This window comes from Microtus pennsylvanicus, chromosome 3 (assembly GCF_037038515.1).
Source record: "Microtus pennsylvanicus isolate mMicPen1 chromosome 3, mMicPen1.hap1, whole genome shotgun sequence".
Lineage (NCBI taxonomy): Eukaryota > Metazoa > Chordata > Mammalia > Rodentia > Cricetidae > Microtus > Microtus pennsylvanicus.
The window spans coordinates 81710701-81725167 of record NC_134581.1 but is presented as its reverse complement, the minus strand read 5'-3'; the positions used below and the strand labels follow the sequence as shown (position 1 = coordinate 81725167).

The following is a 14467-nucleotide window of genomic DNA, read 5'->3' as shown; positions in this document are numbered from 1 at the left end:
AAATAAATAAAAAAAGAAAAAAAATTTAAAAAAAAAGATTAATTTTCTGTATACAGCAGAAGGTAGATTTTGTTTTTGAAACCATTTTGTTAGCCTGTGTGTGTTTTATAGGTGACCTCTTTATTGAGTTCATTCATATTCAGAAAGACTAATGACAAGTCATTGTTATTTCCTATTATTTTATTGCTGCTGGTGGTGGCAGTGTGGGTGTATGTGTGTTTGCATGTCAGTGTTTCTTTTCTTTTAATTTTGCTGGTGTGAGATTATGTATTTTCTGTTTTCATAGGTGTACTTAGCCTCTTTGGAATGAAGTTTTCCTTCTATTGCTTTCTGTAGGGCTGGATTTGTTGATAGATACTGTTTAGTTGCATATAGTAATGTGAGCTGGACTTTTATATCACAAAATCTTTATTTTCAACATTTTCTTTGACACAGGTATCAGCATCTTATATCTATCTTCTATGTCTGACATTCTAAATTCCATCTCTTGTATTCTGTTGGTGATGCGTTGAGTCTGTATTCCCTGTTTGCTTACCTAGATTTTTCCATCTATAGGCTTCCCTCATTTTGCATTTTTTTATTGCTTCTAGTTCATTTTTCAAATCTTGAACTTTTTTTTTTCATTTCTTTTACTGTTTGACTTGGGGGGGGGGGCTTTTTAGGCTTTCCTTAAAAGATTTATTCATTTTTCCCCACTGTTTTCTTGGATATCTTTAAGTGATTTAATGATTTCCTCTGATTATTTGCTTATATTTTGCTGAGTTTCCTTTAAAAAGTTATTAATTTTATTGTTAAGGACCTCAGTCATCTTCATTCAGTTGGTTTTGAGATTGTGTATGTGTTACTGTGTGTGTGTGTGTGCGCGCGCGCGCGCTCACACACCCCTACACATTCGTGTGTGCTTTGGCTGTTTTGAGTTATTTGGGGATTGCTGTATTAGGATAGCTGGGATCTGCTGGTAAATATGTTGCTACAGTTGTTGTTGATTGTGTTCTCAAGCTGGCTTCTATTAGGTTTGTGATAACCACAGTTTTAGATGCTGATTTCTGAGTTCATCTTTTTGGAATAGTGTTGAATGACCCTTTGTTTCTGATTCCTCTCATCTTCTGGACTGGGTATCCTGTGGTTCCAGTGACTGACAAGTTCTTTGTACCAATAGGGAACCTCTGCTGTGGTTTTGACAGTCTGTGTAACCTCTGGGGTTTGTGGTGCAAGGACTGACTATAAGATTCTGGGATTCTGAGTACTCCTGAGGCTTCTGGTAGATAAGGGGATTTCACATTTCTGGGTACCAGATCAGCCTCTGGGGTTCCAGGTATCTGTAAAGCCTTTGGTAGAGCAGGGTCTTCTACCAGAGTTGTGGACTAGAATATGGTGACAAGGAAAAGGAATTAAGGTTTGGGGACTGGCATTATAATGTTTGCTGGGCAGTTTCTGAGGAATGTTGGCATGTTGGGGGTCATGTTTATCTAAAATTACACACACACTCAAAATAAATACATACCCCTCTGAAAACATTATAAGCTCTTGTTGTTGACCTTAATTGCCTCACAGAAATCTACGGTAAGTCTCTATTCATGAAGACACACATGATTCTGACATAGAACTTGCACTTGGATGAGTAGAGGTCTATTGGGTCTAGAACCCAACTCCATGAGGACAAGTTTTAATAGTATGGAAAAGTGGAATATAACACCTAGGAACCACAGTAATAACCAGAAAAGCAAGCTGTACATAAAGGTGCAATAGTAGCAATGACATCATGACAGTAATCAATATCTATGAAGTTGCACTTAAGGTCCACTCAGTGGGGGAGCTTCATCCTGGTTCTATAAGCACAGTCACCTATGGGTTGCTGACGAGGTCATGGAACATAGAGGAGAATATAATAGTGGCATTTTCCTAAAATAGTATAATCTCTAACTGCATACTTAGTACTGGTTGTCTCACCCACAGGTAAGCGTAACTCTTCCTACAGAAGATGGAAACCATTACAGAAATCCATAGCTGGTCTAATAGAGGGAACAACTGATGCTGGACAGAAGAACCACAGTGAATCCATCTAGAACACAGACCTTCACCTAGGACTCGGGGAACATTTGGAGGAAAAAGAAAGAATGTTCTAACAGTCAGAGGACAAGTAAGGATGTGGTGAGACTGTGTTTTCTATGAATGACAAAAAAAAAAAATGGCACAATGATTCTCAACAATATAGTTTGCCAAACAAGAGCCGAAATTGATATTAGTTGGCACAACAATGTACAAGATGAAAAATCTCAGGGACTTTAATCCTAGATGAAAGCTATAGACAATTATTGATGACTAAGAACAGAATCGGTCTTCTTTGGAAAAACCACCTAATAAATATGATTAACACACACAAACACACACACGAAGTCAAGGTAAGGATGTCATTAATTTGATAGAGAACAGGAAGTCACAAGAGTGCTTAGAGGGAGATGGGTGAAAGATGTAATTACAGCACTTACATATGAAATTTACAAAACTGAATTAAAAATAAAAAAATGTATCAGGTTTTGGAATTGAGAATGAAGTTTAATATTTTTAAAGTAATATTTATCTAAAACAAAAAATAGATAGCATGATGGGCTAAAATTATAGGCATATAAATTCATGTAATCTCTTAATATTGGTTTACAATATTTAATCTATAAAACAAGAGCAATAATATATGCATATAAAATTTAATTTGAAATTTATATTTATAAAACTTCTCAAAGTATTCTAGCAAATGAATAATAATTCTTGCAACTACAATAAAACAAATCAATTCAAACTTTGTATTTGTGGATAAATTTTATCTAATAAATAATCCTCATATTACTTATGAAACATGATTTTTTTTCTTTGAAGTATTTTTTTCAAGGCAACACTGACATCCTTATTTCTCAGGCTGTAGATCAATGGGTTCAGCATGGGAACAACAACAGTATAAAACAGGGATGACACTTTCCCTTGGTCCATGGAATTTACTGATGATGGATGTAAATACATGAATGCAGCAGAACCAAAGTAGACAGCAACAGCAGAGATGTGGGAACTACAGGTGCTGAAGGCTTTGGACCTGCCTTCTTTGGATTTAATCCTGAGGATGCTGGCAATAATGGAGATATAGGAAGTAATAATGGTGAGAATTGGGACAAAAATGTTAAATGTACCAAAAATTAGAATCAACAATTCATTGATATAGGTATTAGAGCATGCAAGCTTCAAGAGGGGAAGAAAATCACAGAAATAGTGGTTGATTGTATCTAATTTGCAAAACCAAATCCTTATCATGAAGCCCGTGAGAACTGATGCACTGAACACACTAAAAATATACACTCCTAAAATCAGGGAGCTAGTAATCTGATGGGACATGGTTACATTGTAAAGCAAGGGGCTACAGACAGCCACATAGCGGTCATATGCCATTACAGCTAATGTGAAACACTCTGCAATGCCAAACAAGCTAAAGAAATAGAGCTGAGTCATGCATCCAGGGTAGGAGATGAGGTTCTTCTCTTCCACAAAGCTCACCAGCATTTTAGGAGTAACAACAGTGGACTGACAGAAGTCAATGAAGGACAGACTGCTGAGGAAATAATACATGGGGTTGTGCAGGTGAGAACTGAGCCCAATCAGGGAGATCATGCTCAGATTCCCTGCTACAGTAACCACATAGATTCCAATGAAGAGGAGGAAGAGGGGCATCTTGAGTTCTGGTTTCTCTGAGAGCCCAGCCAAGAAGAATTCAATCACTGTGCAATGGTTTCTTGTGGCCATGTTCTCCATTCAGATCCTGAAAGAGTAAAAGAATTGCTTGAACCAGGTCATGCTAGCTTGAGTTTTTAAACCAAGCACTAGGTAGGCAGAAGCAGGCAAACTTCTGTTAGTTCAAGGTCAGCCTGTTCAAACAGAGCTAGCTGTAGAAGAGAAGCAAGGCTGCACAAAGTAATAATGTCCAAAATAATACAAGCATATGCATATATGTATATATATATATGTATACATAATGTCAACATATAAATTATTTCTACCTAAGTATACTTTTGCTATCTATATAATTACCTTAATGTATCATTTAGATCTTTATCTTTTATTATTAATTATAGCCTTATCCTTTAAAAAATAAGAATAGCTTTCATATAAAGCATTTTCACCATGTTTAAACCTTGAAAATATTGTAATTTCAAATCAATGTCTTATAACTGAGAATGAGAGTATCAGTGAGGAAAAGTGACAAACACTCTTGAGGAAGCAAATTTCCCTAAAGACAGTGAGTTATTATTCAAAATCTGATATCATCAAAGGATAGACGGAGCTCTTTTTAAAAAATCTCCATTGTTTTTAATTTTTAAGATACTTAAAGTATTTAACTTTCCATACGTGAAAATGAAATGACATCTGGAGCAACAGTTACATGAGGTATTGGATGCACGGTGCTCCTAGGATTATGTACTAGATACATGGTGCTCCTAGGATTATGTACTAGATACATGGTGCTCCTAGGATTACGTACTAGATACATGGTGCTCCTAGGATTACGTACTAGATACATGGTGCTCCTAGGATTATGTACTAGATACATGGTGCTCCTAGGATTATGTACTAGATACATGGTGCTCCTAGGATTATGTACTAGATACATGGTGCTCCTAGGATTATGTACTAGATAAACAGTGCTCCTAGGATTATGTACTAGATACATGGTGCTCCTAGGATTATGTACTAGATACATGGTGCTCCTAGGATTATGTACTAGATACATGGTGCTCCTAGGATTATGTACTAGATACATGGTGCTCCTAGGATTACGTACTAGATACATGGTGCTCCTAGGATTATGTACTAGATACATGGTGCTCCTAGGATTATGTACTAGATACATGGTACTCCTAGGATTATGTACTAGATACATGGTGCTCCTAGGATTATGTACTAGATACATGGTGCTCCTAGGATTATGTACTAGATACATGGTGCTCCTAGGATTATGTACTAGATACATGGTACTCCTAGGATTATGTACTAGATACATGGTGCTCCTAGGATTATGTACTAGATACATGGTACTCCTGGGATTATGTACTAGATGCATGGTGCTTTTAGGATTATGTACTAGATGTACGGTGCTCCAAGGATTATGTACTAGATACATGGTGCTCCTAGGATTACGTACTAGATGCATGGTCCATTGAAAATATTTCATGTGTTGTTCATCATTCCTTAGATGTTATAAATTGCCAAGTTTTGTGTTTTTTGTAAGGTTTTCTTACCTTGAAATGTGTCATGTTATCATCATATTTATTGAATGTTCTCTGAAATTATAAAGTAGAGCATTGCAGGGATTATTGTCTAAGGTTTTTTTAAATGTTTTATTTGTTTATCAAGAATTTTTTATAATACGTTTAGATCGTTGAAATCATCAAAATCCAGTCCCTTTTATATCTTCCTTTACCCATAATGCCCAGTTTGTACTGCCCAGTATTGTTAGAAATGTGTTGTTCCACAGATGTATGATTGACTTACTAGGGGCAACATATTTCAAGTCAATGTGTCTACCTCTATGAGAAGCTATCAATTGATAGTGACTTCTCAGACAGAGAAGGAACTTCACACCCACCTGCCAACTTAATGAAGAGATTTGGTCTGGATTGAGCTTGCACAGGCTTGCATATGTTATGGCAGCACTATGCATTCATAAGTGCACCTATCTTATTGTGTCTGGAGGACATTGTTCCTTTATATTCATCCATCATCTTAGGTTAATTGATTCCCTCTTTTCGAGTTCTTAGTCAGAATGGTACCACCAACCTCTAAGAAAAGACACAGAGGCTTCTCAATAAATTGGTTACACTCTAGAGCACAATGGAAAAACATTGGTGCTGAAGGAACCCTGTATTTGGCAACAGAGAATAGAGATATCAGGAGGTTACTGGCCTGGAAGTTTCATTCCTAAATACTAGCTTTTATAATGTTGGAAGCTACTTTGGGCACTATTGGAGAAGAAAAACACTCAACAATCCCAACCAGCTGAGAACCCTGTGAGCCATAATAACTTCTGACAGACAGCATTCTCATTGCCACAATGGTAACATGAACATCATGGGAGTATTGAATCATTTTCTGCTCCACAAGATGAAACCTATCCTTGAAACTACTGTTAAGTGTGTCAGATTTCACAAATTGACAGTAGTGAATTTGGAAACTTTCCAATTTCATTAATCAAAAATTATTTTACATAGCTATGCTGATATTCCAAGTTATATTTTTGTATTTTATGTTATGTAAATTATTTTTATTTCTGTTTCTTTAATATAGCTTCTGATTTTCAAACTTTTCAAAAATATAAGTAAAACCTCTTTTATTTCTTTATTTATTTATTAAAGATTTCTGCCTCCTCCCTGACACCGCCTCCCATTTCCCTCCCCCTCCCCCAATCAAGTCTCCCTCCCTCGTCAGCCCAAGGAGCGATCAGGGTTCCCTGCCCTGTTGGGAAGTCCAAGGACCACCCACCTCCATCCAGGTCTAGTAAGATGAGCATCCAAACTGCCTATGCTCCCACAAAGCCAGTACGTCCAGTATGCTTCTTAACCACCATACTTCCCCCAAATAACACACCGCCTATTTTTCAGCCTTGCATGTCTGTATTTTGGGTGTTTATTTTTTAAATTATTTTGTTCAGATATTATATAGTCACAATGTTTTTTGATGCTGTTCTAATACATATTGAGCAAAGAACAGTAGTGTCTGCACTAAAAATTCTAATCATCTTTTACTTACTTTAATTTTTCAAACTTGAATCACCCCATGTATCACTAAGCTGCGATGTATTTTCTATTTGTTTTTACACCATTTGGAGATGCTTTGTCTGATATTGGCACATCACCAAAAGCTTTACATTTGCTAGTCTTCATAGGTCAAATGGTTAACTCTGTATTTCTGCTTAAGTATATGTATCCTTATTAGAAAGTTGCAATTGAATTTTTAATGAAAAAAATAAATCCAAATGACATTAAATATATATACATGTTAACACCAAATATCTAGAAATAAATCTAATAAAAACACAAGCAATCCTCACATACTGTGTCTTTTAAATATTCCTGAGAGTTCTTGAAGAAAATTTTGATAAAGCAGAACTCCATAGAAATGTTTTTTTAACACTTAATATGGTAATGAAATCAATTCTCACAGACATGTGAAGAAGTTAGTAACCTTTTTAGTAGATTTCACATATTAAATTTGCTCTAGGCAATCTTATGGTGTCTCAAATGCTAACCATTTAAGTCATCACAGTGGTGTAGCAAGTATATTTACTGTGTGAGTTATCTTGCCTGTCTGTAAGTGTCTTAATATCTAAGAGTAATGTACGCAGTAACTTTTTAATCAGATGTGAAACACATACGAAAATGAGGCATTTAATTTTTTATTTTCTAATGCTATTATCTATGAAACTTGTGTAAGATGATTACAGCATTAATATTAATGCACCAATGTAAAATACAAACATGTTGATGAGCATAAGCAAAACTTATTGCATTTTCTGTTTAAACACTTAGCCTCATTCCCAGGAGAAAACAGAATCTCAGCAGAAAAGCTCCAATTTAATCTCTAGCTCTTCTCAAGCTCATCTACACAACAGTAAATAATTTGTTCCTATTGTATTTCTAGAATTATTGATTATGATATTATACAATTGTCTACATTTTCTACTAATTTGCATTAAACAAGTCAGTGCCATAACCTCCCCTCTCATTATTGTATTTGGAAATTGTGTCATATTGTAGATAGACTAGTAGCTTAAATAAACGTTATTATGTCCACAAAAGTTTTATTTATCTCTTAAAATTCATTGAGTTCTTAATGCTATGCTAAACAACTTCAATATAAATCTCTTGAAGAAGCATGTAAAGATTTAAACTACCTAAAAAAATGAAACCTTAAAGAATAAAAAATAGAAACATTTGTAAATATTATATACATAAATATAAATCTCTTTAGATAGCATTCTTATTCTAAAAAATAAGAATGAAAGTCTAAAAAGAATAATGGGTTGTAAATATTTTTGTATTTGTGAGCCATTAGATCAAGTAAAATGAATGCAATGCTATGCTTCAAAGACAGAGTCTGACATCTTTCTTGCCCTCCCCCTACCTTATTGCAGCAGTAAAGGGTAAGTGACATCCACGCTACTTGAACTCACAACCTAAATATGAGATATTAGCATATACTAGTTAGGGTTTGATTCAAATATATAATAAAATTTATAGATAAAAGAAACTTGGGAAGAGAAGGCAATAAATTTTGTAATTAGTTATCATTGCAAACTGAGAGTCTTACACATGAAGTACAAATATCTACCAATTTTATGTTACACAATAAGAAAATTTTGACCATAAAATTTTAAATGACATCACCTCTGTTCAGTTAAAAATATAATGGCTATTATTTTGATATTTTGTAATATGATAAAATATATCTATCTAATTATTCCAATATATATAGATTCAATATGGTTCTGTAAATATTACTTTGACTGTAAAACACATTATGGTCCCTAGTAACAATAAAGATGAACTAAAAGCATAAAACATGTTATAAATAAACATAGTTGTTTCAAATTAGTTACCTAAATGAAGATGGTTTAGAGGGGCCATAAATTCTGTATTGTAGGTAAGAAGGTCTAATCTTATCATTGAATAGAATCTCTTGAGTTAAAGTCAGAATAGTTGAAATCACAGATTAAGAGGGTTTTATGAAGTATAACGCTTTTTCCTTTTGAAGTTAAACTTGAACCAAATATCACCCAATTCAGGGTAATGTGTGTATCTTGTACCAACATGTCCTCAAAGTTACTACAAAGACATACACAGAAAACCAACAACAAAAAAGAAATATATCCACAGACAAAGAAAATTCTTAAAAATTTTCAGACTAAACTAGGAATATATGAATTATGGGGTGAAAATTTTTATTCAAATCCAAAATAAATGATTTGATGCAATCCACATGAAAACATCAAAGCATAAATCCCTACTGGGTCAGGGAAGTCCACTCATCTCTGTATTATGAATAAGGAAATTGACATCTGAGACATCATTTAAAAATATGTAGTGGCTAGAATATGAATAATCCAAATAAGATATGCAATACACATTCAAATTCAAAGGCATGCAATCAGAAAGTCAGGAGAGAGTTAGTACATGCTTAGGTGTTGAGTTTTTTGCTTTGTTCTGGTGGTGTTCTTTAAGCTGTTGTTTACCATCAGACACAACAGCCCTCTTCTACTAATCCAATTATGTTGCATTGATAATTCTTCGGTTATCTATGTGTCCCAGAAATTGCAATCACTGCTATGCATGGATACATAGCCTGTGTGTTGTGAAGCCAATGATAGATGTACCCTTTTAAAGAAAGACATTGACAAAATAAAAATCATCTGGAAAATACTTTTTCTTAAGTAATATGGTAATTTCATGGGACTTTAATACATGCTAAGGGAAGAAAAAAGAAAGAACTTCATTTGTTGTATGATTATGTTATCTAAGTTATTTAACTACATAAATAATAATTGAAATAAGTAAACTGGAAACTTAGTCCTGGATGTAAAATCAGTTCAGTCGAGGAAGCAAACAGACTATTTTAATTTGTCCACCCAATTTTCTGTTAATGGATTACATCATTTTAAATCTCCTCTAATTTTGAAGAGATCCTGCAACATTATCCAATTTGTCATAACTGACAGAACATTCCTACTGAATACTAGAAAATTAATATCTAAATATCACGTTATCATACTGTGAATCAAAGCAGAATGCAAGTGATGGGCTATGTATATACTTTCATGAACTGCAATGGATTGATGCATTCAATTAGTTTAAAATTACTCTGCGAACAACTAAATAAATGAATCCAGTAAGTAGTATATTTCTGACTTTACATAGTGGCCCCTATGACTCATGACTCACCCTCGTTCTCTCCAACAGTCTCAGCACCAAGTCTTACTTTCCTTTCACAAAATCACTGATGCAGATGTGCTCAGTATCTGGCACTCTTCAGTGCTGAGAGACTAGGTCTAGTGCTCAGTCTCAGATGTATTTTTGAAGTTGATCTCATGATACATTAACATCCCCAAGAGCTTCTTCAGCTCTAAAGTTAGCAACAGTCTCACCATTCACAGTCACCTGAACAATTTTGCTTCCTATAATCTATGTGCCCTGGACTTATTTATGCCAGCTCCAAACAGCATGATGACACTGTCTTCAAGGATTTGCTGCTATCAGGGAACAAACTCTTGATTGGGAAGCAAATCCCATTTCTCAGCTGGTTAATATTTTTTGTCATCGAAAAATTCTACTTTAGTGGTTAAGATATATTTAACAAATAAAATATTAGTAGAATTTAAAATTCTACATTTCTTATGAGCTAAGAAACAATGTCATTGGTCCAGCTTGCAGTTTGGTGAAGTGGTCATATGGAGTAAGAAGACAATCTCAGGTTTACATCTTACTGAAAAATATCTAGAAAATTTAAAATACAAAGGTCCCATATTATAATATATCTAACTTTATAATTTGTATTTAACTCATCTACTAATATCTGATATTATAGGCATATATCTAAGAAAGAAGATTTACTTATTTGTCTGTCTACACTGAAGTGGTTTGTCAGTATGTGTGCGTGAACTGGCAATAAACAAATTCTGCTCTTCCATAGACGGTCCACTTTCTCTGATGCAAACTCTATTAGCCATGTATTAGCCAAGGAGGCTAGTCTGATGACTAGTTTGCCCAAGAAATATTCTCAGTATACATGTCTCTAACTCACAGACATGGGCTTGCAATTGCCAGTCATTTTTTTAAAAAGAGATTTTTTTTTATTGAGAAAAGGAAAAAAAAAGTTTCTCCCTCCTCCCAGCCTCCCATTTCCCTCGCCCTCCTCCCACCCTTCTCCCCCTCCCCCCACTCCTCTTCCCCTCCCTCTCCAGTCCGAGGAGCAGTCAGGGTTCCCTGCCCTGTGGAAAGTCCAAGTTCCTCCCCTCTCCGAGATTTTTGAGATCCAACTTTGGTCCTGATGCTTGTATACAAACACTTTAGCAAATGACTTTATTTTCCAGGCTTATTTTTAAATTACTTTTTCTATATCCTGAATCTATGGTTAGGTGATAGTGTAATTTAATTTGTGGCTTCTTAGTGATCTAAGTCTTGTATCTAAAACCAAGGTATCAAAGCAGGACACCCTCTTTATTATAGAATCACAACATTAACTTCAGGGGTTTACTTAACATATACCTAGTGTCATCTGAAAACAAAGAACCTCAAAAGATCAGACTAGACTATGACCATGTCTGAAGCTTTTTCTTAACATCTCATTAGTTAAAACCATAGCAAACACATATCGAGTAAAGCATAGTATTCTTTCTTTAAAAAATATAAAATCTTAACTGAGAAAATTAAAGCAAGAACATTTCAAAGGTGTTAGTCTCCTTGTCTGTAATCCATTTTTCCATTAAATTTAATCATAATTTTATGAATGGGACTCATCATTAGTCATAAAATAATTTTTCATTCCAATTTTTTTCCAATGTATACAATGATACAAATAAATGCTACAAGATAGATACAATATAGCATAAAGGATCTTTGGGTTAACTCTAACCAAGGAAGTGAAAGATCTATTTGACAAGAGCTTTAAGACTTTGAGGAAAGAAATTGAAAAGGATACCAGAAAATGGAAGCATCTCCCTTGCTCTTGGATGGTAGGATCAACATAGTAAAAAATGGCAATTTTACCAAAAACAATATAGAGATTCAATGCCATTCCCATCAAAATCCCAACAAAATTCTTCACGGTCCTTGAGAGAACAATAACCAACTTATATGGAAAAACAAAAAACCCAGGATAGCCAAAAAATCCTATACAATAAAAGTACTTCTGGAGTCATTACCATCCCTGACTTCAAACTCTATCAAAAAGCTACAGTATTGAAGACAGATTGGTATTGGCATAAAAACAGAGATGTTGACCAATGGAATAGAATCAAAGACCAGGATATTAATCCACAAACTTATGAACACCTGATATTCGACAAAGGAACTAAAATTATACAATGGAAGAAAGAAAGCATCTTTAACAAATGGTGTTGGCATAACTCGATGTCAACCTGTAGAAGAATGAAAATAGATCCATATCTATCACCATACAGAAAACTCAAGTCCAAATGGATTAAAGACCTCAATATAAATCTGACCACACTAAACCTGATAAAAGAGAAAGTGGGAAGTAGTCCTCAACACATAGGCATAGGAGACCACTTCCTATGTATAACACCAGTAGCACAGACAATAAGAGCAATAGTGAATAAATGAGACCTCCTGAAACTGAGAAGCTTCTGTAAAGCAAAGGACAGTGTCATTAAGATAAAAAGGCATCCTACTGAATAGGAGAAGATTTTCACCAACCCCGCATCTGACAAAGGCCTGAATTCCAAAATACATAAAGAATTCAAGAAACTAGACATTAAAATTCTGAATATCCCTACTAAAAAATGGGGTACTGAACTGACCAGAGAATTCTCAACAGAAGAAGATCAAATGGCCAAAAGATACTTAAGGTCATGTTCAAGTTTCTTAGCAATCAGGGAAATGCAAGTAAAGACAATTTTGAGATACCATCTTACACCTGTCAGAATGGCTAAAATCAAAGACACCATTGATAGCCTTTGCTGGAGAAGATGTGGAGTAAGGGGTTCCCTCATCCATTGTTGTTGGGAATGCAAACTTGTGCAACCACTTTGGAAATCAGTGTGATGGTTTCTCGGGAAACTGAGAGTCAACCTACCTCAGGATCCAGCAATTACATTCTTGGGAACATACCCAAGAGATTGCCAATCATATTACAAAAGCATTTGTTAAACTATGTTCATAGCAGCACTATTGATAATAGCCAGAACCTGGAAAGAACCTAGGTGCCCCTCAATGGAAGAATGGATAAAGAAGGTGTGGCACATATACACATTAGATTTCTACTCAGCAGTAAAAAACAATGACATCTTGAAGTTTGCATGCAAATTGATGAAAGTAGAATATACTTTACTGAGTGAGATAACCTAGACCCATAAAGATGAATATGGTATGTACTTACACATTAGTGGATTCTAGCCATAAACAAAAGACATTCAGCTAATGGTTTGTGATCCTAGAGAACCTAAATAATAAGGTGAACCTAAAGAAAAACATATATTTATCCTCCTGAATATTGGAAGTAGACAAGATCGCTGGGCAAAAGTTGGGAGGACAGGGCTGGGGTGGGGGAAAGGGAAATTTGTAGAGAGAAGGGAGAAGGGGAGGACTGGGGAGAGCTTGGGGGAATGGGATGGTTGATATAAAGGAAGGGTGGATATGGGAGAGGGAAGTGTATATCTTAATTAAGGGAGCCATTTTAGGGTTGGCAAGAGGCTTGGCTCTAGAGCAATTCCCAAGAGTCCAAGGGGATGTCACCAGCTAGGTCCTTGGGCATCAGAGGAGAGGGTGCCTGTATTAGCCTTCTCCCATAGCCACACTGATGAATATCTTCCATAGCACCATAGAACTTTCATCTGGCGATGGATGGAGATAGAGACAGAGACCCACATTGGAGCACTGGACTGAGCTCCCAAGGTCCAGATGAAGAACAGAAGGATAGAGAACATTAACAAGGAAGTCAGGATGGCGAGGTGTGCATCCACCTACTGAGATGGTGTGATTGATCTAATTGGAGATCACCAAGGTCAGCTGGACTGGGACTGAATGAGCATGTGATCAGACAGGACTCTCTGAATGTAGCTGATAATGAGGGCTAACTGAGAAGCCAAGGACAATGGCACTCGTTTTGGTCCTACTTCATGTACTGGCTTTTTGAGAGCCTAGTCTGTTTGGATGCACACCCTTCTAGACCTGGATGGATGGGGGAGGGCCATAGACTTCCCACAGGGCAGAGCACCCTGACTTCTGTTAAGATGGGAGAGGGAGGGGGAGGAAGGGAGTGGAAGGGAAATGGGAGGAGGGGAGGAGATGGAAAATTTTAATAAATAAATATTTTTTGAAAAAAGACAGTAGTTGTAATATAAAAAAGTAAAGACAGTCATAGATTAAAAGTGTAAGGATAATGAAATAAACTTGTAAAAAAAAAGTAATAGAGTAGGAAAAATAAGCCACATAAAGATGGAATAAATACAGAATCTGGATTATGTATATTATTTTGTTTTCTTTATTTTTTTTGATTGTTAAGTAGCTAAGTATAGAGAGAGATTGCATTGTATCCATTGCTAAGTTAAACCAACATATATGTTTTAAAGGTACTCTCACATCAGAATTTGGTTCTAAGGATTTGTTGCTTTGGAAATGAGGTCCTTATTTTGTTTCCACAAAGGATGAGAACCTGTGGATTTCTTCCAGACTAATGTGGTTTGATGGACCAAGAT

General features: G+C 35.5%; 1 pseudogene; it reads right to left on the bottom strand.

Annotated features, from left to right (window-relative positions):
• Nucleotides 1-2845: 2845 nt before the first annotated feature.
• Nucleotides 2846-3786, bottom strand: LOC142846783 (olfactory receptor 8G18-like; annotated as a pseudogene).
• Between the last annotated feature and the right edge of the window lie 10681 nt (nucleotides 3787-14467).